Source organism: Lissotriton vulgaris, chromosome 7 (genome assembly GCF_964263255.1).
Source record: "Lissotriton vulgaris chromosome 7, aLisVul1.2, whole genome shotgun sequence".
In the NCBI taxonomy this organism is placed as follows: domain Eukaryota; kingdom Metazoa; phylum Chordata; class Amphibia; order Caudata; family Salamandridae; genus Lissotriton; species Lissotriton vulgaris.
Window position 1 is genome coordinate 277,733,106 of NC_141695.1, and position 26,816 is coordinate 277,759,921.

Sequence of the window (26,816 nt, forward strand, 5' to 3'; positions counted from 1 at the left end):
TCCGTTGCTGCATAGGATTTGAATTTATGCAGAAATGAATTTTTCCAAAACTGTTATTCCATTCAAACGTGTCAGGCATGGGTCATATAAATTTCATTGCATTTCGGGTGACTTTTACAAAGTAGGCATTTTCTTGTTCAACCGCTGTGTGCCTCCCCGTTTGTGTATTGACTGTCTGGTTTTGGAGTGACACGGGCTGGGGAGGTGCAGGCTCTCAGACAGCTACCGGGTTTGAGGTGTGTCCTGCCTTTCCTGAATGAGTCAGGGCTGGGCTGAATAGACCCGGGCTGCATTCAGAGTAGGGGGGAGGAGTTCTCACTAGCACCTTAACAGGCCGAGTCTGAGTGGTGGGAGGAGATTTCCCTGGCACTGGAATAGGGCCTGTGTCTTACGCAATGCGGTCTTCACCTCCTTCACAAGAGCAAACAGAACTGGTTTAGACTGGGCTCAGAGACCCTTGCACAAAAGTAACAAAGACAATTTGGGGTATAAATATTAGACCGAAATCACTGAACTTTAGACAACTTCTGGAATCAAGAGGAACCTTGGCCAAGGAAAAGACCTGCAGAAACAGAGGAGAATTACTGCCCTGGCTGTGTGCCTATGGTTGGGCTGCAGCTGCGTTTTCTTCCACGTAAAGGAGAAGGACTTTGCTGAGTGCGGTGTCCCCTGCTTGAGGAAAGCCTCCAAGGACTTGAGTAGAGCTTGCCTACTGTTCTGAAGACTCAGGAACTCAAAGACTTTCACCCCCAGCTCCCCTGAACTTTCTTGCTGGGAGTTATGACCTGCCAACAGGTGCCTGTGACTGTCTTGGGCCTCTGGAGGATGTGTGTGCTGTTGAGAGCTGGAAAAGTAATGCAACAAGGAAATTAACGCATTGCTCTTCTTGTGACAGTTTTTCCAGCGCAATGCCGTGGTGTGAGCATAATCTCCCAACATCGTCACGCGCTGCACAAATCCACGCAGCAATTGTTGCTGCACAAAAAAATCAACACCTCAAGGGATCGCGGCTAAAAAGGTTGGCACAGCGCTGCTCGCCATAACGCTCGCTGACACATCGTGGTTTTCCAAGCATCGTCCTTGTGCAGCAAGTTTCCCCCAGCGCATCATCCGCGAATCAGAGTCATCTCAGAATTGACTAATCGTCTATACCTACAGACCAGACACAGCGGTCTGCTTTTTACAGCAGAACTGTTGCATCGCATCCACGAAGGTCTCAAGAACGACTTCTCATTGTTTTTTGATGCATCACATCGCTGCAGCTGTTTGACTAGGTGAATTTTGTCGCAACAACAGGTACTTTGCAAGAAATCACTCATCCATAGTTTTCTATGGACTCCGTTGCTAAAACCTTTTGAAAGCAATTTCTTGATACTTTTATGTTGGATTTTTGTCATTTTGGTCAAGTTAAGTTTAGATAAAGATACTTTATTTTTCTAAAACGGTGTGGTGTTTTCACTTTGTTACTGAGAGTGTTGGTACAAATACTTTACACATTGCCTTTGTGATAAGCCTATCTGCTCGTGCCAAGCTACCAAGGGGGTGAGCAGGGGTTATCTAAAGTGTGTAGCCACCTTACACCGATTAGAAGCATGGGTCCCTATTTGGACAAAGGTACCTACCTCTGCCAACTAGAAACCCCCCTTGCTAACAAGGGCCTTGTAAGCATGGGTCAGCATCTTGAACTGGCATCTTCTAAACTGGGAACCAGTGGAGGTTGCGGAGTGGGGGGGGGGGGGGGGGGTCATGTGGGTCTGTTTCAGAAGGTTGAGGATGAGTGGCCACTGAGTTCTGTATAGTCTGGAGTCTCTTGAGGAGTTGGGTAGCATACAGTGGCGCCTCCTCCGCTAAGGCGGAAGAGCATCACCCCACTGCTTTTTGCAGTGTAATAAAGGGAAAATAAAATGATAACCCACGGCCCCCCCAGCCCCGGGGACCACCACCCCCGGGGCTTTGTATATTGTGGGAGGTGGGCCGCCTGGCACCCCTCCTGGAGCCTTGTCGCGGACGCCCTCCCCCAAAATTTTAAAAAAAAATGGAGGGGGGCGGGGGAGGGGAAACAAAGGCCGACCCCGGGGGATGGGGTCCCAGGGCCATAAGTGGAAAGAGGAGGAAAGGCACTGTCATGGGGGATGGGGGTCCCCGGGGCCGATTAAGGACTCGGGAGGTGGGCCACGCGGACCCCTTCCAAATTTCTCTCATTTAAAAAAAAAAAAATTGGGGCAGGCTCTGGGGAATGAGGTCCCCAGGGCCAATAAATAAAAAGGGGGGGCCCACACAGCCCCCTTCCATAAAATAAATTAAAAGACCGGCATTGTGCAGATGGGGAACAAATTCCCCTTGAATACTGGGGGTCCCTGGGGGCCAACTAGCCCACCAGGAACCTCCAGTATGCACCAGGGAGCTGCATTGCAGAAAGGTGGTCTGGAGCCACGCCCCTTTTTACACCTCTCTGCAGCGCAGCTCTGCAGTGCTTAATGGAGGTAGCTGGTGGGCTAGTTAGCCCCCAGGGATCCTCAGGATTGAGGAGGAATTAATTCTCCAACTTAAAAACGTGCCACAGGGTGTGTTAGCAGACATGTCACCTCAGGCCATGCCCCTTTCCTTTACCATTGTGCAAACGTACCCCGTGGTGAGTTGTAAGTTGGGGAATTAATTCTCTTTCAATACTGGAGGGTCCCTCAGGGCCAACTTGCCCACCAGGTACCTCCAATATGCGCCATGGAGCTGCGCTGCAAACAGGTGTTCAGAGACCATGCCCCTTTTAACACCTCTCTGCAACGCAGCTCACTGGAGGTATACCTAGGGGGCTAGTTTGACCCTAGTGACCCTTAGGATTCAAGGGGAATTAATTTCCCAACTTAGAATGGACACAGGGTGCGTTTACACAGTGGTGAAGCGAGGTGACAGGGTCTGAGGTGACGTGTGCAAACACGCCCTGTGCAGTGTTAAGTTGGGGAATTAATTCCCCTTCAATCCGGAGGGCCCCTGGGGTCCAACTAGCCCACTGGGTGATTCCAGTAAGTGACACTGCACTGCAGAGAGCTGGTGCAGGCCGTACCCCTTTTTACACCTCTCAGTAACTGCGCTTACTGTAGGTACCTAGTGTGCTAGTTTGATCCTAGGGATCCTCAGGATTCAAGGGGACTTCATCTCCCAAAATAAAACTGCCACAGGTCACGTTTACACAGTGATGAAGGGAGGGAATGGGGCCTGCGGCGATGTGTGCAAACATGCCCTGTGGCGCGTTTTAAGATAAGGAAATAATTTGCCTTCAATCCTGAGGGCACCTTGGGGTGAACTAGTCCACCAGGTGCTTCCAGTAAGTGCCACTGTGCTGCGTTGCAGAGAGGTGGTCCAGGCCCTGACACTTTTTACACCTCTCTGCAACGCAGCTCTGTGGCGCTAACTGGAGATTCCTGGTGAGCTTCTTGGACCCAAGGGACACTCAGGATTTAAAGGGACTTTATCCCCCAAATTAAAACAGCCCCAGGGCTTGTTTGCACACGTCAGCTCAGCCACCCTCCCTTCACCAGTGTGCAAACGCACCCTGTGGCGCGTTTTGAGAGGTAGTTTTAATCCCCCTGCCCTATTATGTACCAGGGGCTTACAGAGGAGGTCATTCTAATCACAGGGGTACCCCAATGCATAGTGTTCCCTAGTGTATGTAGGTGTTTAACTGTATTCTAATTGTCTTTTAGCATAGCACTGGTTAGTCAGTCAGTTACCACCAGTGCCCATGAGAAAAAAATTGTAAAAACTGCACCAAAATCCAACCACTTATAAATGCACCCAGGTACTCTCCTTGCAGTACTCTAATCATTCAGTCAGTACCCAAGTACTCATGCACTGAGCCAGGCCTTAGCACATGGACTGCTTCAAATGCCTATCCACTATGCATGCAGTCCTGTAACCACCTACACACTTGTCTTTCACACCTTCAATTCTTCAGTCAGTATCGATACACTTCCAGCAAATACCCTGTCACTCCCCTTGCACTCCTCTAGTGATCCATTCAGCACCATGTACTAATCCATTCACTGCACAAAAAACCCAACCACTTATAAATTCACCCAGGCACTCTCCTTGCAGTACTCTAATCATTCAGTCAGTACCCAAGTACTCATCCAGTGACCAAAGCCTTCGCACATGAACTGCTTCTAACCCCCATCGTCTATGCATGCAGTTCCCTAACTAACCAACACACTTCTAGTTCTGCACGAATACATTCGCCATACACTACTAATGCATTCTTTCAGTCAATTAAGCAATAAACATGCATTCAAACAAACTTTCACACATTAACATGCAAATATAGCTTTCTTTGACCAGAGAAGTTAGTTCTGAGAAGAACTGATCTTTTTTTCCCCCTTTTATACATTTTTGGTATTTTTATGAACGATTGTTCTTTTTTGGTGTTCAAAAGAAAAAAAAAAAAAAAAAAAAACCTTCAGGAATGAACAGCCATTCCCAAGAAAAAAAAAAAGCAAGCAAGTCTACCAACGATGATTTAGTTACGCCGCACACAATGCTTCAGCAGACTGCTCTCCATAGGATATTAGTTTGTTGCACTTTACACAGTGCTGCTTCAGTAGAGCAAATTCAGGACGTATGCCCAGGGGTGATGTAGAACTGCCAGAGGTACCAGGCACTGCAGGTGGAGGGTTCTGTTGTGCTCTCCTGCACTCCTCCCGAGCCACATTCACTAGAAGCAGTCTCTTCAGGTGCTTATACAGCGAGGCAGTACTTTTTCTCAACACTACCTCGGGACAAGACACGCTCACAGATCTTGCACGTTACTTTGGTGGCACTTTCTTCTGCCCCTCTGGAAAGGTGAAAAATTACACACCACTGATACTGGCCTTTGTGAGCGTGGAGCTTTAGGGTAGAAATTCTTCCTCTGGTCCTGTGGCCGTTGTCCTAAAGCATTCTGTTGGTTTTTTTCTCAAAAAATAAAAAAAGGAAAGGCAATAGGTTCTTCAAAGCTCAGAGATCACTCTCTAAAGAAGCTCAAAGAAGAATGATGAAAATGGGTGGGGTCCTTCAATAGTTAGAACGGGAAATGTAATTGTTAGATTTGGGGGCGTCTAGTTGGAACAGGTAGGTACTTGTGACAAATAGGGACCCTCTCCTCCAGTCAGGGTAAGGGGATTACACTCCCAAAATACCCCCTGCTCACCACCTTGGAAGCGTGGCACGAGCAGTCAAGGCTAATTTCAGAGGCATTGTAAGTTAAACAGTTGTTACCACATACAGTACCCCAGTAACAACACTACAGATGGACACCACACAAGGTTTTATACAAAAAATAAGTAGGACTTTATATAGTTACCACAAGACGATAAATGATGAAAATGCACACTAGGATTACTTTAAGATGGTAGATTTAAGCTCAGTTCAGTTCTTGGATGCTACACTCTGCGTCAATGTTCCTTAAGTTGTGTTGCGCTTCCATGACAAGCAATGTCGCAGTGATGTGAAATGCAGCAAAGTTCAGATACAAAGAAATAAAGACATAAAATCTTCCACATGCGGCACTCTTCTCGGGATGAGAGATGCGAGATGTCTTTAGTTCGATGCGTGAACTGCAGAGGCGACACCCTTACAATGCAACAACAGCTCCAGCGGCGACGCTCTTCTCCCACTATGTGTGAAGCTTCCGCTCAGTGCGACAACTACAGCGGCAACATCCCAGATTCGAGGGCAGCAGCTCTGACATTGTTGCGCTTCTCGGGGATGCGAGGTGCAATGCGACAGTTCCAGCAGTGACACCCTCCTTCGGAGTTGCGAAGGCAGGTACAGCGACAAGCTCCGACCTCGTTGCGAGATTCTTCTCCTGATGCGGTGCAATGTGACAACTACAGCGGCGACACCCTTCTTCGGAGTTGCGACTGCAGCAGCAGCGACGGTGACACGCTTCCTCTTCGTTGCAGCACGCTTCTCTGATGCGGTGCAGTGAGACAGTCCCAGCGGTGACACCCTCCTTCGAAGTTGCGACGGCAGGCACAGAGACAGCGACGCGCTTCTTCTGTTTGAGTCGCACTTCCAGCTCCTTGCAACACGCAGTTCCACCGAGGACCCAAAACAGCAGCAGGCACTTCTGTGCATCAAGCCGCAGGATAGCTCTGCTGCCCTGTTACTTATCACCCGGCCTCAGAGATCTCCAGCGGAATCCTGCAGCATGGACAGGAGCGTGCGCATGCCAGTGATTGATGTGACCCAGACAGTGCACTCCACAACCGTTCAGGGAAACAAAAAGCAGATTAGGGCCTCAATCACGGATGCGGTAAAAACAGGGGTTACAGCGTCACTGTGGGGAGATTTTTCACCGCTGGCCAAAGATAAATTGAAGCGCTGGTTTAGAGCAAGATAAGACAGTCTGAGAGCTCCGAGTCCTCCATACTTGCTGGTGATGTAAAGCATGATCTCCCCCGCCCCATCACACCCTGACCCGAGATGCGCTGCTATCTCTAGGAGACCCGCAAAGCTAGCGGTATACACTAAATAATTTTTAGGTCTCGTGTTTGGCAGCGCATGCGCCGTCTCAGCAATACTTAAAATAATCTGTATGTTGGGATGAATCTAATCTTATTTGTCTTTCTGCTTGCTATTGGCTTAGTTGTGTTAGTGTTGGTATATCCTTTTCTGTTGGTGATTTCCTAACTTCCTTGTAGTCCCGATACAGCAGCGCCTAACTACAGTGTTATTACACTTTGCTTGCACTTCTTTCAGTGCCATTTGTTTTCCAAGCTGTAGTCTCTCTCTCTAATTGGCGACTTTCCAGCACGCTGGCTATTTATTGCCTGGTAGGAGCAGCAACGCGCACAAAGTCTTTGCATACAGCTGCCTTTCAATTTCCAGCTTCCCTGCCTTCGGCATTGCCCACATGTAGCGTGACACTAATCACGGGCCTCTGCAGTGCTCAGTCAGGTGTGGTGCTGGATTTCTACCAGCGGGTCAAACCTTCAGTAGTGAGTCCCGAATGAAGACTGCAGTGTACAGCTGCCAGTGGGAGTCGTGGGAGTTATTTGTGGGGAGACTCGCAATAGACCACATACCTCATTTATATATGTAATGTGACTTTGGTGCATTCCTGATGTAATCTGTGTCCAGCTGCCATCCCTTGCCATTATCTGGAGCAAGCTTCAGGTGCCTTTAGCAGGCTTCCTGCCCCCCCCCCCCCCCGAGAGCTGACCTTCCTTCCAGTCTGGGAGAAAGCTCACCAATGGAAAACCCCAACCACTGTGCTCAAGTCGAAGACATTGAAGTAGGGGCTGCAAGCATACCTGTAATAGTGGCCCCGTGAAGATCAGAACGAACTACAGGCACTGCGGTCATCCTAATTTTTCACCATTTAAACGGAGTAAGCCACCTTAATAGTACTTGTGCAGATCACTCCACTATGATGCAGAGCGGCATCAGTTTTATAGATACTGAGAACATAATCCATCCTCCCTCTCTCCATTCCTCAGAATACCCATACCCCACCCTATGGTTCCACCAGCACTTTAACAACAATACTCAGTGGCGGTGTGCATAGCACTGGCGTTTGTTCTGCAGTGCCGTAAATCCGCTTTACTCAGAGCCACTGAAATTATGTGTTTGTGCTGTAGCAGAGTTTATCGCATAATTAAACATTTGCCACATAATCTACCATCTACTGTATAATCTGCAGATTTTAGCAGAAAAAAGTTTAGCTTAAACTGTCGAAAAATTACTAAAAGGCAGTCACATATGTTGCTGCACAGTGGAAGGCCTGTTGCATAGGCTCATTGGTTAACTTTCTGTTGCTTATTACTATATTTGGGATATAAACCAAAACTAATGATGTGCAACCTATGCCCAGACACTATTAACAGGTGTAAAAATGTGAAAATAATAAATACTATAACAGAATGTACCACATGCTGCACAATTCGCTTTATTTTGCAGCTTAATTTAGTCAACCCTGTGCATAAATTGTCCCTTTGCTGCCGCATAATTCCAGTGACTCTGGCTATACTTCACTGCCTCAGTCAGTGGTTCAGAAATATTACCTGCTGGCAAGTAACTACTTTAAGCAGATTATACCAATATATAGCCAAAATACACAACTTGTAGGGGGTAGAAATTCTTTATTTAGATATAACACAGATATCTTTAAAAGAGGATTACATAGTTCACGTTGTATACAACTTATTAAAAATAAAAACAACAAGACAGTCAATTAGCCAGGCATGATAAAAATAGGGGTCTTCCGCATCCTCAGCCTCCTGGGTCAATAAAAAAACTTTTTTTTTTTTTTTTTTATAAAGGATAAAAACCAGACGAAAAAATAATACAAAAGTTAAAATCTAATATACAGGGAACTTCAACCCATTTTCTTTACTCTCACTGAATTGGATATCAAACAACTAAAAAACGACCCAATTCTCCTAGGGGTACTACTCATATTCTTTTCGTTTCATCCACCTAGAAATTTGGGATGTATCGTAAGGATCATTAAGTAATAAAAAGGAAAAAGGAAATAAGAGGGAGGATTTAGCAGGACCTCTTTAAGTTAAAATTACGATATGCTTGCTGGATGAACTTTGTAAGTCTGATATTCAAGTCAGTGTTTTCAGGGTTCAGAGCCACAATGATGGCTTGCCTGCAGGTTCGGGCACCCAACCTATTCCATTCGGCTTTTAGTTTGCACCTGCGTTGGAGGTTAAAGGCTGGGCAAAGGCAAACCACGTGTAGCAATGTTTCGGCTGTTTTACCGCACCCTCTGCAGGTTAGATCTTCCACTGTCCGTCTCCAAGGAGGTAAATCTTGCAGAAAACGCCAATCACCCATTTTAATGGCTATAAGGGTGCGTTTTAGATACAGTGGATATGTGCAGGAAAAGTAAGCGGCGGGGAGAAGCCGACTGTAAGAATTTACAAGGGCCCAAGAATGGCTGCGTTTTGAGAAGAGTGCTTTGTCTGTGATGAGTGATCTCATTCTTACACATTTTTTTATGGCGATTTTAAACGCTGTCTGACTGGGGTTAAGAGCCCATAGGTCACCTGCTGACATTTGTTGAATGTAGTCCTTAAAAAGGTGACCAAACGTTCCACCTGGATTTTTCTGGGAGATTTCCAGCCAGACTAGAGATTCTAGTGAGCCTGGGTTAGCCTGCCTCAGCTTGTAACACAAGTTTAGGTATACACCAATATTGAAGACCTCATAGTTTGGTAGCCCCATCTCCAGTCTTATCTGTGCAGCAGATGCAGAAGTTGGCAACTGGAGGACCTTTTTATAGATTTTGGTGGTATGTTGGTTTAGGGCCGTATTCAATTTACCCTTGAATGACTCTATCCCGTATGATAGGGTGGGGCCGATTTTCGCTCTCAGGACTTCCAGGAGGGGCGAAAGGGTTGGACCTGAGAGGTTTTTCGAAAGCTTGGTTAAAGATACTGCAAGAGTCGTGGCTTTAACTGCAATCTCATGGCGCTGTTTTAAAAGGTTGCCCCTTGAATCCAGGTGGACACCACTTGTATGTTTTAACACATCATTTAACTCTCTTTTGCAGTTGCCCACAAGAATGGTATTGAATTTCCCTACCAAGTATTAATATTCAACTCAAATATTAAATAATGCTTTATTGTGTGGTACCTACTGTAGCTTGCCTTTAACTTTACATATGCATTTATTTTGAATTGTGTGATCCCACATGCTTGCAGTGATAAACAAGCATTTGCAATGTAATAGGTCTCTCATTACTGAAAGTTTGACTTATTGGAGTTGCAAATAATAATGCATTGCCAATAGCTCAAGCTTTAAGTAATGCAAGACCTATGGCATTGCAAATGCTTGTCTTTCTTTGTCATCACTGTTAGAAATGGGTTGTCCATCTGGCTAGGGTATGCACCTAAGCCTGGAGGAATCCATCAATCTATTCAGGATACGTGGATTACAGGTTTAAAATTACCCCACCTGACCCCCTTTGATCGCTTGGCATGAGCAGTCACACTTGTCCCAGAGGTCTAGGCCTTCCTTCTACAATGCCGGCTCCACCCCCTATGGTGCGTCCGATGTGTCTGCCCTGCGCTGTGAAAGGAAAGGAGAAGTCTGGTAAACAGACGGCTTCAGAACTGGTTTGGATTAGGCACAGGCCCCTCTCCCCTCAGAGAACAAAGGATTTTGGGGTATAAATATTGGGACCCTGATCCCATGAAATTAGATCACTTCTGGATTTACAAGACAAAACCTCTGATGAGGAGAAGGAACCTGAAGAAACTGAGGAGAGACTATTCCCAAGCTGAAGTGCTGCTTTGGGATTGGCCTGCAGTGGATGCCTGACTGCCAAAGCGAGGAGAAAGAACTTTGTGGACTTTTCTTTCAACCTGTGAAAAGATCTCCAAGGGCTTGGAAGAGAGCTTGCCCCCTGACCGAAGTCCCAGGACCAGTGGACTTCACCAGCCTTTGTGAATTGCTGCTGGAAACAAGTGGCTACAGAGGCAGGGAGCTGTGACCGACTCGGTGTCCTGTCGGCACCGCATCAAGCAACGTCCGCCTCGAACAATGCAAGCTCTGCACTCACCCACTCCCTCCTGACACCTTCACCGAGCCGTAGCTTGCACTGCGACTGTTAGACACTGCGCCGTGCAACACCTCGCTACACTGAATCGAACTGGTCTGACTGACGCGGTCAACTGCTGAGAGTCCTGTGACCGCCCCCGAGTTGGGCACCGCCTTGCACACTTAGCGGGGCACCACCCAACTCGCACCACTGACAGGACTGATCGACGCCAGCTCCCCAAATCTGGCTAGTTCGCCGCAAGCTACAAGCACAACATCAAAGCACCATCTCGCCCTGCAACGCAAGCCTTGGATCCAATTCAATAATTTTATTATGATTTGGAATTCCGAGGAATTCCACATAAAATATCAGTAAAACAACGTTTCATACAAATCACAATATTTAAAATACAAGAAGGTACAAATTCAATATTCCTAGATTACACCCAAGGATACATAATCACTTTTCTTCATTTTGACTCTGCACTATTGAGAACGGAGGTCAATGTCCAAAACACAAAAAGTTACAAGTTCAGTTTCTTAATTGCATCCTTCAAGAGGTGGAAATCTTTTTACTTCATTAAGTTAATCACTTCCAATGGGCATCAATGTTCTAATAGAGTACACTTGTCGCCAATAACGATCATTTCAGGTGGGTAAATCTTTTAACTATCATCCAATATACACAACAATTTACATAAATAGTTTTAAAAAAAATTAGGAAGATGAACATGGAATAGCAATAGCAGCAAATATTTTGTAAAGTGCTAAATAAAGTGCTAATGCATTACATACAGTGCTAGTGCATTGAATACCCTATTCTAGGGCTTCTCTCACGAATAATTGCCCAGGAGCAATGTTTCTAAGAAAATGCGTTTAGAAAATTTAACTTTCACAGGAACACTAATCCACAATTAAAAATAGATTGAATATCATATTTAGTGACTAATTAAAGTGCTTAAAGTACCTAAAAAGTGCTAGTGCATAAAATCACATAATACTATCAAAAAATCTAAGGATCACCCTTGCCCACTAATTTTTCTAATAAACATTCAAAAATTCTTTAAAAAACCGAAAACTTTTAAAACTAATCAATTCAGAAGGGGGGGGGGGGACACGAGAAAGTTACGGGCTTGGTCTGTTGTGGAAATTTTATACTGTAAAAATCCACGCCTTAAGTATTTGCGGCGTATTGAAAGAAGCGCTGGGAACACAATCATGATTAAGATCTTGTATGCCACCATTGCATAAATCACAGTATCTTTCGTTTTTGGGGATACCCTGCCAAGCGCCTATTACAATCCTTAAAGGCAGCTGGTTCAATCTTAATAATAACATCACTCTGCGAACTCCATGATTCAAGTTCCAAAGAACGTACGGCTGAGGATTTTTAACTGTAGAGCTCTCCACGATACAGTCCAACCTTCCATTCACACGGCATATTTTCAAGTCTCTTTCCCGTGAAATCGCATATATGCTGTGTTGGACTTGGCCCTTAAGGCAGGTTCACCCCTAATCTTTTTGCTTTTTGCTTTTAATCTGTGATATGCGTGGATGATTTTCTGGTCTGTGCGCACTTTTTCTCTGTGTCCCAGAGTAAAGTGCGTGCATGTAGTGAGGCTGGCCTGCTCTCCCATAGGGATGCATGGGGAATGTCTGTATCCCTAGTAGTTCCTGATGTGTGGGGAGTGCATGCTCGAGCTTGGTATGTGCGTGTTCGTGGGAATGAATGCTTCGCAATGATGTATGTTGCGTGAGTGTGGCATGTGTAGAAATGCGAGAATCAAGAGGGAGAGGAGGTCGTAACTCGCCTCTAACGTCCCTCAGCCTTATTTTTAACCGCTGACGGAGGCCCTTTTAATAAAGTCTTCCTACCCCAGGGACCATCTGCCAAGCCGTTTTAACCTCACTTCTCTGTACACCTCACACCGCACACACAGTGACATACCTGCTCCGCTGTAATCAGGCGTCGAAGCACACCCGGGACACGCTAGGTGTCACTGGGTGGGCCCGATGATGAAGCATGCCACCAACTAGGTTGGTGGGTGAGGGCTTTCTAAAGACACCCAACAGGTGCCACCGCCAACAACACTGAGTCGCTATGACAATAACAAAATAATGTCAGACTAACCCTTTTTCTAGCTAGTCTCCTTTTGATTTGCTTGCATGTGTAGAAATGCCATTTCTGGGACTTGGCATATTGCTGTAAAATATGTCTGCAGTGTGATTGGCTGGAGCTGGCTGGTGAGCCTGGCTCCAGGAAGGCTGGATGGGTCTGCCCGGTGGCGAGTGTGAGATCAGCATGCTTGATGGCTTGGGAGGAGTGCACTTGGTCCCTGATGGGCTTGGACTTTCCCCAGACAATGCTGGCTCCACCCCCTGTAGTGCGACTGATGGCCCTAGCCCTGCCAGTGAATAGAGAGGGTGGTTGGGGTAAACAGAGTACTTCAGAACCAGCTGCGACTGGTTTTCCCCCACCCTGCACCCTTGAGACAAAGGGTTTGTCTGTATAAGAAGGGGCTGTGTCCCCATACAATTTGTCCTGTTCTTGGGTTTGCTTTGGACCTTGCCAGAGGGGGCTGCTGCTGCTGCAGGGGCCAAGAGGACCGCCACTTGGCTGTCTCCCTGCCTGGAGACCCAGTGTGCTGGCTCTGGCCCTGCCTTGCCCCTCTGCCTGCCTCCAGACCCTGCTGGAGCTGTTCTTGCGCCTGGAGGCGCCCTGACATTGATTTATAGCGCTAGGAGCGCTTTCCTTGTGCCCCGGCGCTTTGCTGATATTTCTAGCGCTAGGCACGCTTTCTGGAGTCCCTAAGCGCTTGGGAGCGCTGTATTTTGCATTGCCGGTGCCCACCCGGCATTGGGACCCATTTCGCCGAGTTTCGGCATTAGCCAGTGCCCACCTCGCTTTATCTTTATTTTGGAGGCCGGTGCCCACCCGGCATTGCCCCGTACTTTGATTTTCTAAGTACCTCGAGGGAGCCCACTCCTCGGGTACTAGGAGCCAGCCTGCCTGCCTAAAACGGGCCGCCGCGCTGCCCGCGACGACCCGGAAGTCCCGCTTCCTGACCCCCAGGGCCACGCTGCCATTGGCAGCCCCGGCGGAAGTCAGGCGGAGGGAGAGCGAGACAAAGTCAGGCGGGAGGCGAGAGGAGCAGCCGGCTCTGTCCTCGAGGCTCCCTGAGTGAAGGAGAGCCTCGCGCCGGCCGCCGAGGAGACGCCTCCAGCCCAAGAGACCCGGTGAGTGCCTGGAGAGGGAGAGGGGCGTCGGGACACATTGTCGGTGTCCGCCCCTCCCCCCGTAGCGCGACCTCGCGCGCACTGCTGCGTGGAGCCTCGATAGGCTCCTGGGGGCAAGTTGTGTGTTCTGAGCCCAGCGAGGGTCCAACATGGGCAGCAATTCTTAAGTTGAGAGCCACGAGGCTCTGTGAGGCCATTTGCATTGATTTAGAGCGCTGAGCTCTATTGGCACATTTTGCTTGGTGAACCCCTGAGAGGCTCCTTGCCCCTTGTTCTTGAGCCCTCCTGGCTCCAACGTTGTGCATCTGCGTTTAACAACTGTACAGCACTTAGTGGACAGTTGCCACGTTTAGGCTTTGTGTTCTGTGCTGCCTGCACAGACCCCTGACACTGAGACTCAGGGCATTCCGCCCCTTTAGAGGCCAGTTGGCCTGAGGGACCCTTTTTGAGTGTTGTGCTATGTGCACCCTGCGCATTGTAATGTACTTGATGATGTGATTCTTGCGCATGTGTTCTAACCTGTGCCTTTTCTAAAAGTGACCTGATTAGGTAGTCTTATGGTTATCCCCTTTTTGCTAAATGTGACCTGCAGAGAGGATTGTTTATGTTTATCTATTATGCTAAATGTGACCTGCATAGTAGAGTGTTGATGGTTCATTTTATGTTAGGTTTCCTTCCCTTTGCTAAGAGTGAATTGCTTAGGTGTTGGTATTCCTTCCTTAGGTCCTAGTTACCCGCGTGATTTCCTACAGTGTGTTAGGGTTGCGTAGGAGGTCCTTACTTTTCCAGTGATTACTGGATGTGTGTTGCATTTGTAATTTTGGTGCTACTCATTCTATGTTTACGACATAAGTGTATATCTACCAGTATTATTTTCTAACAAGTGCCTACCCCTGACAGTGGTCCATGTGGCCCTGTCCTGTACATAATTCCCCTTGTAACTTCTGCCCGTGCCTCTGGCACATTGTACAGTTTGCGTGTGTTATCTAATGTGTTTTGTTTTCTATAAATACAAAGGCTATTTTTGATATATATCCTTGTGTGGAGTCTTTCTTTGTGGTGGGCCTTGGGTGTTGTTGCTGGGGTGCGTGCGCAAATACTTAACTCATACCGCCTCCAAGTTTAGCCTAGACTGCTCGCGCCACGCTACCTAGAGGGCGAGTGGGGGTTGCCTTGGTGTGTGACTCCCCTGCCCTGACTTTAGAAATGGTGATCCCCGACTGACCTCGACGCGAGTCTTGGCCGGCCAGGGTCCCGTTTCTAACATGCTGGTTAGGTTATGTTAAGCTACACTTATAAAGCGCCCTGACACCGTAAGTTTCCTGGCGCGGAGATAAGAGATGATAGTGGGTGATGGCAGAGGACTAATTGGAGTTCGAGAAGAGCCAGGTTTTTAAGCTCTTCCTGAAACTCAGTAGGGTGTCAGAAGTCTTGATTCCTACGGGGAGGAAGTTCCACAGTATGGGTGCCAGATAGCTGAATCTGCGGCCACCCAGTTTCTTCAATTTAGCCACCGGGTTGGTTAGAAGGTGAAGATGGGCTGAAGGAAGATCACGGGCTGGACAGTGCGAATTGATAAAAGATTCAGAAAGGTCGGACACTTGCACTGCCGGGCCTTGTAAATTAGGCAGCCGATCTTAAAAGCGGCTCTTTGGTCAATAGGCAGGCAGTGCAATTTGGACAGAAGGGGTCTGCTGACTGCCATTTTGGGACTTTATAAATGAGCCTTGCTGCCTGGTTCTGCACCATCTGGAGGCGATGGAGCAGGGACTTGGGTAGGCCCCAGTGAAGAGAGTTGGAAAAGTCAAGACGGGAGAGAACAAGGGAAATGACAATTTGCACCAATGTATCATGCGAGAGTAGGTGAGAGATTTTCCGAATTTTTCTTAACTGGAACATGCAGGCCGAGATGGTAGCTCCGACATGGGTTTTAATAGAGAGGTTGGTATCGATGGTGACGCCCAAGCTTTTTACCGAGCTCGACGGGGTGGGGGGCGTACCTAGCTCTTTTGGCCAAAACTGTGGGCCCCAGTGAGCCGCGCTGATACCAGGCAAGATGAGTTCCGTTTTCTCCGGATTTAATTTGAGCTGGTTAGACACCATCCATTGTTGGATGTGGAGCATCACTGCCTGAAAAAACAGATGCGGCATCAGGGGTTTGTAAGGGGAAGATGATCTGCATGTCATCTGCATAATTGAGGACAGTGCATTTCCAGTTTCTCAGTGAGTGGATTAGCGGCCGGAGGTATAAATTAAACAATAGTGGTGAAAGGGAGGATCCCTGCGGTACTCCACAAGGTGTGGGCATCTGCGTTGCTGTGAAGGGGCCTAGGTGGACTGTTTGCACTCTGCCCGAGAGGAAGGACTTAATCCATTCCCTGGCGGGGCCCTGGATGCCAGCCTGTCCGACACGGTGGAGAAGAATGTCATGGTCCACTGTGTCGAACGCGGCCGATAGATCCAGGAGGACCAGTGCCTGTGGGAACCCCCTGTCAGCATTCACCCGGAGAGTATCAAGGACTTTCAGGATGACTGCTTCAGTGGAGTGAGCTGGCCTGAACCCGGCTTCGTTAGGTTCCAAGAAGCCAGAGCTCTCTATAAATGCCGACAGGCATGTGGTCACATGAGCCTCCAGGAGTTTAGAGATGTAGGGCAGAAGGGAGATGGGCCGGTAGTTAGCAGGGTTAGCGGGATCGGCTCCAGTTTTTTTTCCAAAAGAGGGACAAGTATGGCCTCCCTGAACGCGCTGGGAATCGTACCAGTGCTCAGGGAGGCATTCAGGAGGGGAAGAATACTATCAGGTAAGGATGAGAAGACCGCTCTGAGGACTGCAGTCCTTAGGAGATCCTGATTTGATGCGGGTAGTAAGTTCTGACAGAGAAATGTGGTAATGGCTGGAAACTGGGTGAGGGAGCAGGGATTGAGAGAGAGGGAGTCTAGTGGGCTGGCAGGGAAAGGGGGATAGCTAGCATTCTTATTATCTACAATTTTCTGGATAAGAAGGTGTTGAGCACATTACAGGTTTCTTGGGTTGGGGCCTGAGTTGGGAGCACTCTGTGATCTGATGAAAAGTAATTCATAATTTTGAAGACTTCTTTAGATTTGTTGCGGGCTGAGTCAATTCTTTCAGAGATATGTGAGGCCTTTGCTTTGGTGATTGCGTTTTTGTAATCTTTGCGGGCCCTCACTAACACTAGGTGGTCCGCATTAGAGTAACCACGCCTCCAATTGCGTTCTAATTGGTGTAGCTTCAATTTTAGTGCTTTGAGTTCCTCGGAGAACCATCGATGGGAATTGCCATGTCTGGTATTTGCAAATTTAATAAGCGGGGCAAACCTGTCGCTAGCTGATTGCAGCCAGGTGGCTATCCTGCCCTCCATGGAGTCGATGCCCGATTCAGGGTCGATAGTGGGGTAGGTGTTGGCCGCAAAGTCAAGGAACCCCTGGGAGTCATAGGAATTCCATTTGCGGCACAGTCCACCAGGAAGGGTAGGGGACTTGATCCTCCCTTTAATTGTGATAGTGACCTCTATCAAGTGGTAGTCCGACCAGAGACAAGGGGAAATAATTGGACAAGACAGGACGAGGTTATGAGACCAGATATGGTCAAGAATATGACCCTTAGTATGGGTGGGTAAAGTAATGTGTTGAGTCAGATTAAGACTAGTCAGAGTTTCGAATAGTTCAGTAGCATGAGGGCCAGCTTGGTCATTGTCAAACCAGTAGTTCAAATCACCAAATACAGTGATTCTAGAGTGATGAGTGAGTAGGCCAGCTACCTGTTCACTCAGAGAGAGGGGGAACAAGGGCATCGACTGAGGGGGGCGATAAAGTAATACAAGGGCGAGGCGATATTCTTTTAATTATATGCTTTAATGCAATTTTGTCCAAACCTGCTGCCCCTTCAGAGTCTAAACAAAAACTGCTTAAAGACTTTAAATAATTTCTAAAAATTACACTTTGAAAACAAATTAGTGAAAATGTCCTTATGCAGTGCCAACCTTAAGAGATTCTCCTGACAATTTATCAATGCATTTCCCCACCTTAAGCAAGCTGCCATTGTTAAAACATATGTCGAAAGAAGTCCAAATTCAAGCCTAAGAGCGGCGATTGACGCAGCATGGCTCATATTACATAATTGTGGCCAAATTTTACCTTCCACTTTTTCGAACTTTACCCAATCGCATTCATCTATCGTTTCATTTGCATATATCAAGGTGGGGGGGGGGGAAATAGTTATTTTATACACTGCAATAGTATGCAAAAAATGTCTTTTACCACATTGCAAGTACAAGCGATTAATTGCAGAGGCTTGTGAAATAGCTTTACTTTTGTAGTGGTCCATATGTCTGTTAGCAGAACACCTATTAGTGAAGAATTTTCCTAGATAAGGGTAAAATTTTACTATTTCCATTATTTCATCTCCTAAAAAACATTTTAGCTTTGCTCTAACCTTACAGCCATTATAACTAAAAATCATCACTTTACTATTTGAGACATTTATTTTTAAAAAGTATTCCTTAGTGTACCTAAATAATTCTGTCAGTCGTCTCTGCAGTCCAATTGGGGTTTAATCCATTAGTATAGCGTCATCTGCATACAGCAAACAACTTATTTTTAGGTCACCCAATTGTGGAGGATCCCCTTTACTTTCCCCAATCCGCCTCGGTAGGTCATTTATGTGGATTGAGAAAAGTAAAGGAGCCAATAAGCACCCCTGCTTCAAACCGTTGTTAGTAGAAATTCTCTTTGTGAGACCTTTAGTCCCCCCTAACAAAACTTGGGTCCATGTTGAAGAGTGGGGAGCAAATATTACTCCTAGCAGGTTCCCTGGGATCCCCATAGTGATCAATTTCCTCCACAGTGTCCCCCGATCTACACTGTCAAACGCTGTGGAGAAATCAATAAAATGCTGCATACAATGGTGACTTCCGACCAACGGGATATTTATCAATTAAGGTTTGCAGAGCAGAAATGTTATCTAGAGTGCCACTATTTCTCCTGAACCCTGATTGTTCAAGGGGAATTAAATTATTTCCAAATACCCACTCTTGTAGATGAACCAGGATACTTTTCACAAACAGTTTTCCCATCGCATCTAACAGGGAGATTTGCCTAAAACTTGCCGGGGAGTTTTTATGGCCCTTCTTATATAGCAGGACTATTATGCTTCCCTTCCAGGAGTAAGGGATGTCCCCAAAATTGTAACAATGGACGAATAAGGGTTGTAGTACTTTTGCCCAATCGCTGCAGCCCTTTTTTATTATGGCAACAGGGACATCTTCCGGACCCATTGCACCAGAGTATCTCGACCCCTTAATATATCCTTCAATTTCCTTCTCTGATGGCGCTTCGACATCACCTGCCAATGCTATGGTATTAACAGACCCCTCATCTGCCTTGTAGCCACAGACTATCAACGGGCCGCTGCCTGCACCGCATGGAGGGACAATGCGTCCTGCAAGGCTTCCTCTCTGCACCACGACGATCACCGAAACCGGCTCGCACATCCGTGCCGGCTGCCCCAAGTAAAAAGGTACTGTGACTGAGTCTGTCAACATTTGAGTGGGCCCGTATCTACGCGGTCCGCTAGATCTGCTAGACTTATTTTTAACAACGTTGTATCCGGACCAGGCTACCGACTCGCACAGAAGCCTTTTTACAAGAACTCTTGAAATCTAATAGTACTGTGGATTCTTTTTTATCATGGATTGGTCTTGTGATAACTATATAAAATATCCTTTTTTTATATAAAACCTTGTGTGGTGTCCATTTGTAGTGTTGTCACTGGGTTACTGTATGTGGTAACAAATGCTTAACTTACAACGCCTCTGAAATAAAGCCTTGCTGCTTGTGCCAAGCTACCAAGGGGGTGAGCAAGGGTTATTTTAGGAGTGTAATCCCCTTATCCTGACTAGAGGAGAGGGTCCCTATTTGTCACAAGTACCTACCTGTGCTAACTAGAGACCCCCAATTCCAACAGTCAGCATGCAGCAGTGTTGGTGAGACCAGGGGCGGGGGGGCAGAGTGAAGTGAGGTGGTGCCGTGTGGAGTGCGGTACCCAGGTTACAGTACAAGCCCTTGCAAGGTGGTGGAAGACCAGGGTTGCGGTGTGTAGTGCAACTGTGACCTCTGCCATGCCTTTAGGTCATGGAGTCGGCAGCAGTGTTGTTGAAGGCATCGGGTTACCATTCTCCTCTATGGAAGCTGAAACCTCCAGTTTCAAAAGCGGATACCCAGAAGATGTTTAAGTCTTTGCTGTTCCTGAGACTTCGTGAATGAGGTGGTGGGGGGGGAATGGAGTTCTGCATCAAGCCCTTGGGGAAACTTAGTATGCAGAAATAACAGTCCAGCTCTTTCCCTTTCCCAAGGCAGAAGCAGCAACTGCATGCCAATCCAACAAATCAGCAAAATCAAAGAGGCAGTACTCCTCCTGGAAGCCCTTACAGCACTTCCTGGCAGGTTCCTTAGTCCAGCAGTAATCTAATTCTCTAGGGTCAGGACTCCAATATGTATACCACAATTTCCTTTTGATGTTGGTACAAAGTTTCTCTGGCACACAAACCAGTTCAACCTAGCTCAGGCCAGGTTCACCACGGCAGGTGGACACATTGAGAGAGAGCCAAAGTCCATTCAGGTACAAGCAACAACTCCTCCCACTACTATAAATGCAGCCCGATCTATTCAGCCTGGCTATGAGTCACCCCAGAAAGGCAGGACACAAAACAAAAAAACTGCCCCCTGCTTGTGTCTGTCTACCGTGAATTCACATCCCCTACTCTCGTCAGTCTAAACCCAGACAAGAAATACACAAAAGGTAAGAGGCACACAGGATTGTTTAGCAAGAAATTGCCCACTTTCTACAAGTGGCATTTTCAAACAAAATATTAAATCATCTTTAAATTCCGAGTTCAGGCCTACTAAACTATTTTTAGGTGGAGCATTCGAGACCTGTTGTAACTTCTCTTGTGGGCTGAAAGCTATCCCCTTATGTTTGATTTGTTCGTTTTAGTGTGCTTTAAAAATCCTTGCTTGCTAGTGGTCAGTTCTCCCTCTTTGTCCCTCCTTTTTCTCTTCTGTTCCTCCCAGGCAGCAGGGACTAAGTACTGCCTCACTACGCTATGGTTATTTGGGGGACTATTTATTTCTTAGTTTCCTGCTCTGTTATTGTTGCCTGTGTTCAGCTTTGGGGCCATACCAGGTTACATTACAATACAGCATTCCTCCCTCCCACTTCCTCCTAATGTCACAGTTGTGTCAGTACTGCTTCATACACTGTGCCTCCTTCTCCCTTGCCCGGATCTGGACTGGCTCTGGTCTCTGCAGATAGGAGCTGTTCGTTCAAGCGTGGTGCCATTTCACGAGCTCCGCGCTAGTCTTGCTTACATTGTAATGTCTTTGACCCCTTTCCTCCTTCCCCTCCCTCTCTTCTAGCCCTCCCCACCCTTCCAATCAGTGTCTGGTCTCAGTGTTTTCGTCGGAGTAGGCAATACAAGACATGCACTTTTTTTTGCTCGCTGGTTCTTCGCTTTCTCCTTTTAACAGCCTATTACAAAATTCCTCTCTTCCAGGCGCGTGCACACACATCACTTACATACAAAGCAGCAGAACATGAGCTAGGCTTGAGAAAAAAAGCAAAGGGGAGTGGAAAGGAATACTTTCCAGAGTCATTCGAGGACCCTTCTTCGCAGAATTGGTAAGAGACTTGGCAAGGGTATGTAAACTGGGTGCTTTCACAGCAACAATGTGAATACATTTTCGCCTCCCCTTGAATGTTACCTTGTGCACTGTGTTATAATGATTTTCTTCCTGGATATCTGATCTGTACCAAAAGCATGTTTTGCCTCTCTATTCAAATAAGTTTCCCATTTAGCTTAACTTACCCCAATGCTGCGCCTAACCACAATTTCCCGAACAGGCCAATGATTTAAAATGTATTCAAGTGACAGTTCTATATTTTCCCAGTCCTTCTCCACCAGAGGCTATTCTAAACTAAAGCAATGTATAGTTTTTGTTTTGCACTATAGATGACAAGTTCATGCATCAGTGATTGTGAGCCCAGCAAGGTGGTTTACAGAGTCCCAAACAACAATCTAAGGGAATAGTTGAACAATACCCAGAGGATTTTGATAAGAAATTCTGACCAACAGGACAAATGAAGGATACCTACTATTTGAACCGAAATCCTTAAGACTAAAAGTAAAATAGTCTAAATGCACCAAACGAAACCGACGACTAACCATGCTTCACATGACTTAAAGTAGTGACATTAAAGGAGATCGGAGACTTGCAATGAATCCCCTAACTGTCCTCACACTTCACCCAGTGTGCCTCTTCAACGTTAATGTTTGATGAACAATAAAACGTTACAGTGTGAAGTGGCACACGCCTTGAAAAACAAGCATTTGCAAGAGTTTCAGCTATTGGCATTGTAAATGATAATGCATTTTAGGTATTTGTTGGTTTTTAAAACAGAAACCTTAAAGGCATTGTCATTTATTATGACAATAGCTAAAGCTCTCGCAAATGCGAGACCTATTGATTTGCAAATGCTTGTTCTATCAGCTCCCACTGGTAGCCTACATTTGTAAAGTGATACCGAGCAGCTCTCGTGTTAACCTAGGAGAGATAGCCTTTTTAATGTGAAAATGAAATATACCGATTTCACTACCAGGACATGCAAAAACACACCACTACATGTCCTATCCTTTAAATGCATTGCACCCGCCCAGAGGGCTACCTTAGGGATGACTTAGATGTAAGAGAAGAGACTGGCTATTTGGTGCCCTTGCTAGGTCGACATTGCAGTTAAAACTGTATGCAAACACTACAGTGGCAGCTCTGAGACACCATTCAAAAACTATTTGTTTGGGTGGCACAACCAGCGCTGCAGGCCCACTAGTAGAATTTGATTTACAGGCTCCGAGCACACACAGTGCACCGTACTAGGGACTTTGTAGTAAAGTCAAATAAGCAAGTTATGGAAACACCAATCCAGAAACACAATTTACATGGCCAGCACATGCACTTTAGCACTGATTAGCAGTGGTAAAAGCCCAGAGTCCTAAAGCCAATGAAATATAGGTCAAAAACAGGAGGTCAAAAAGCAAACAGCCTAGGGGTGAGCCCGCTGAAAAAGCCAAGCCTAACAATCACATATGCGAGCACATTCACATATACGAGGTTAGGACAATGATCACTTAATAATTACCTCTCAATACTCCGATATAATTTGATGTACTAAAAATCCAGCGTTTTAAATACACTTTTTAGAATTTTGAAGAGATTTTTCATATTGTTACATGAGGTTTATGGCATGTCAACAATTTTTAGCACCTAGATCATGCACGGGTTCTTAGAGCCAGGCTAGAACTTGGATCCATGTTAATTTTCTGGCTTCTCATCTCTACTCAGGACTCCACCTTTCTTATGAATGGTGACCAGCATCTGCGATTCATTCCCTCCTGGTCTGTCAGCTTCTCTTGCAACATTTTCTGAAACTTTTCTAGAGGCACTCGATTCTGGATTCAATCACCACACTCTCTCACACGCATGAGTTACCTAGTCCAATCCGTTCTCTCCAGTCTCATACATCACCTCTGACCTTTGTTTTATTCTCTCTTGAGCTAGTCTCCGACTTGTCCTTTGAAGTTGGCCACACACACACACACAAACTCTGGGAGATGTACTCGTTTCATTTTAATTTACCCTGTTGGACTAGCACGCCTGATAATGATGTGCAAATGCAAACTCCAGAAATGGAAAAGTGGTGTCCTAACCATAAGTCTTCTGCCTTTGAGGCTGAGACTAAGCTTTCATTAATGAGGTAGTCTGGCTAAACATGCCATTAACTGGAGAACTCTTCCCTTTCTAAAGTGCCCTTCATCTGCAAGTTGTTTATGCAACTTCGTTTCAAACAAGAGTTTCTTGGTACACGTTCAGTATTAAGAATTATTAGGGCCCCGGTTCATAACTTTGGATTTTATCACCCATTTTCTGCTCATCGAAGCTCGCATGATGCTAAACGTTTCACACAAGAACAGGCGACACATGGCTTTTCAGGACTCCTGTATGCCGCTAGGCAGAAACAGTCAGGAGTAGGCAAAGATGGGCTAAGATATGAAATGAGAGAGGCAGCTTACTAGCGAGATTGTTTACTATCCACGAGATCCTCGGGAAGAAGGGCCCTGGGCAACTGCATACTTTAAAACTAGTCTGTACATATGTACTTTTGTCCCAATAGCTTCAGTAATGTGGCTTCCCAAGTTAAACAAATAACTTTATTAGACGCGCTAGCCTTTCCCACGACGTAGCAAACAGAAATCACGTATTGTAAACTAATAAATGAAACAACAGCACTTGGCGAAGACTCGGTGCATTAAGGTCAAATAATATTAACCATAGTTGCTCCAGTCAAATCTAACGCAAATCCGTCCAGTTCCATTTTTTTCCGGGAAACAAAACAAGTTACCTACGAGGACTCACAGTTGTGTTTTTAACATTACAAAAGCGATATACAAAAATAAAAAATTTCACAAGTAAGATACTCTTTGGAAAAAAATATATTTAACACAAAAGAAACATCAGTTAGTTTTGTTCAGGCTTCTTCACCTGCAGTCTTTCGACCGAATACTTACTCTAGAAAGCGAAAAGAAAGTCCGAGAATGATTCTTCCTATGGGCTACTAATACTACACGTGCGTATTTTTTTTTATCTTTAATTTAGCGATTTTTGTATGCCGCATACTTTGTCTAAAGGCATTCAGGACACGCTACCAGCGAGCAAGAAGTAAATTCAAATAAACAAACACCATAAAAAAAAAAAACCAAAAATGGAACCAAGAAAAAATATTCTTATACCTCCAGTACTTCAGCTAGTGGACATCCACGTACCTTACTTGTAGTACGCACACTTCAAAAATAAAGAGGGAGAGGAAAGACGCGTCTCTTTATCTTGAATTAAGACAGATTTACATACGCTCGTGGCAGGACATATATATTCAGGAACCCATGAGCGGCCTAAAGAGCGCCAAAAGCAGTAACCGCGCACTTCACCTGGTCACCAACCTTTCAATGTCGCTCCTGACCCACTCACTGTCCGCGCAGGAAGCACGAGGCTCTCCACTGACCTGAACCGGGTGTATGCAAATCACCTGGCTGCTCAACCAATGACCTCATTAGACATCAATTACATGTAAAAGAGACCGCGCCCTTTGACTATACTCTTAAGTGTGTGGTAGACTAGTGGTAGACTCTGGTAGAGTAGAAGCGAATCCAACAATCGCGATAGCTAAACCCCAGGAAACGTTTAAATCGGCTAAAATGACTAAAATGTCAGTCCATTCAAAATCCGTTACCTTTTTGGAGAACCACTTGTGTCCCCGCCACCTGCGTGACTCTTTCGTTTAGTTCGGTTTTTTTTACACATTACCTTGCATGCTTAAATTACTGGCCGAATGCTTACAATGATACAAATCTCACACACCGCAGAATGAAAGGCATTGCAGGATTGGCTGAACATGCCACAAAATACAATCCTGATTCTGCACAGCTGCTTCGTAGCACCCCCTATATTCCACGTGCACCATTAATAAAGCCCTGGCTTTGTAGACAATATTATGCAGCAATCGGTGACTTGTTTTGCTTTAAACATTGTATGGATTTAAAAGTCCCAGAGAAAAGTGCAATAACACATGCCAACAGACCCTATTTAGGTGTGAGGAATCCGATTCTGTAAGCCCAAAAATGCTTTACCTAAGCTGCCTCCCGCGAAAATTGCTCTTGTTTTAATATATATCAATCAGGAAAATTAAATGCTCAGTTTTTTCTTCACAATATCTCCCTCCTCCTAGCTTTAAAATGTTGGCATGCAGAAGTTACCTGAATAGCCTGGTCTGGCTGCGTCTGAATGTGTCACATGACCTGGGCCACAGAAAAAGCTCTAACAAAAGTTGCTTCCAAGGGTATGTGTCAAGTGGCACGATGTCAGGCGTGGGACACTGACTCAGCCCCCCCCCTTGTGTAACCTTATATACTGGGGGCCACAGTTCTACCTTTCCTACGAAAATCTGGCCAAGTTGGACACCCTGTGAATACATTTCCCTATTAGCTCCAAATTCTCTTTTTATAAAGTTTCTAGTCCTGGACGTCAGCCAACCTAGCGGAAGAAATAATGTATAAAAAAATTATTACTTTTATTATGTCTTGACGGGATGTTTTTTTTTTTAACTGAGCATGATATTAGAATAGACTAAACCCTCCCAACACCCCACGCCAGGATGCCTAGATTCTTAGGGTAGAGATTATATCATTTTCGGGCTCAGGGAAGATCGCTCTTTCTACGTCCATCGTGAGGAAAATGTACTCAGTAGACATACCTGCCAAAGATGCGATTCAGGTGGGAGACTCTCGGGTTTTGAAGACAAAAATGTATTAATTTTAGCTGCCTCTTACCTGAAATTGCCTCTTCAATAAAAGTCAACTCGGAAAATACATTATTCAAACAAAAAACACTCTTCTCTTCTATAATGTTGGCATCTTTGCAAACAGGGGTCATGTTACATGTAATGATGTATGGAGGTGTTGTGTTGCTATTCAGCCAGGAGCTAACTGAGGCATTCCCAACCATAGAACTCTTACAAATCTAGGATCTGTCACTGAATTCAATTGAAACTTAACTAAGTCAATGTATTTCCCTTTCAAGGGACGGATCTTTCAGCGCTTCAACCAAATCCATTATGGACAGAGATGATTCAGTTTGCTTATATGGTATGTATGTAAGACACGAGCTAGGGAGAACATGGCGGCCTGATAGGGACGCCGGTCGGGAGCTCCCGGCTCACATGGGCAGAATAGCAGAGCGGCGGCGGAAATGAGGGTCCGGACCAATATAGCATTTCAAGTATAATCTGTGTGATTAATGTAATTTGAAGTAGCGCAGTAAAACAAAAAAAGGTGGGAAAGAAGAACGTAGTGTAGCTTACCTTCGGGAGGCTCGGTCTGCTCGGCCAGTCTTGGTCAGCCTCGCGCGGTTACTGTCCGGGTGTCAGCTAGGAT

General features: G+C 46.0%; 1 protein-coding gene across 4 annotated transcripts in view; it reads right to left on the reverse strand.

Annotated features, from left to right (window-relative positions):
• LOC147701388 (uncharacterized) overlaps nt 1-25,198 on the reverse strand; it is a 77,507-nt gene extending 52,309 nt beyond the window's left edge. Inside the window, exon 1 of one of the 4 annotated variants that reach the window (XM_086928644.1) lies at nt 25,118-25,198. The gene's annotated coding sequence lies outside the window, so the exon portion shown is untranslated. Of the gene's footprint in view, nt 1-24,653; nt 24,958-25,117 lie in introns of those variants that run through there. The other 3 variants (XM_086928642.1, XM_086928643.1, XM_086928641.1) reach the window with 3 other exon arrangements.
• Between the last annotated feature and the right edge of the window lie 1,618 nt (nt 25,199-26,816).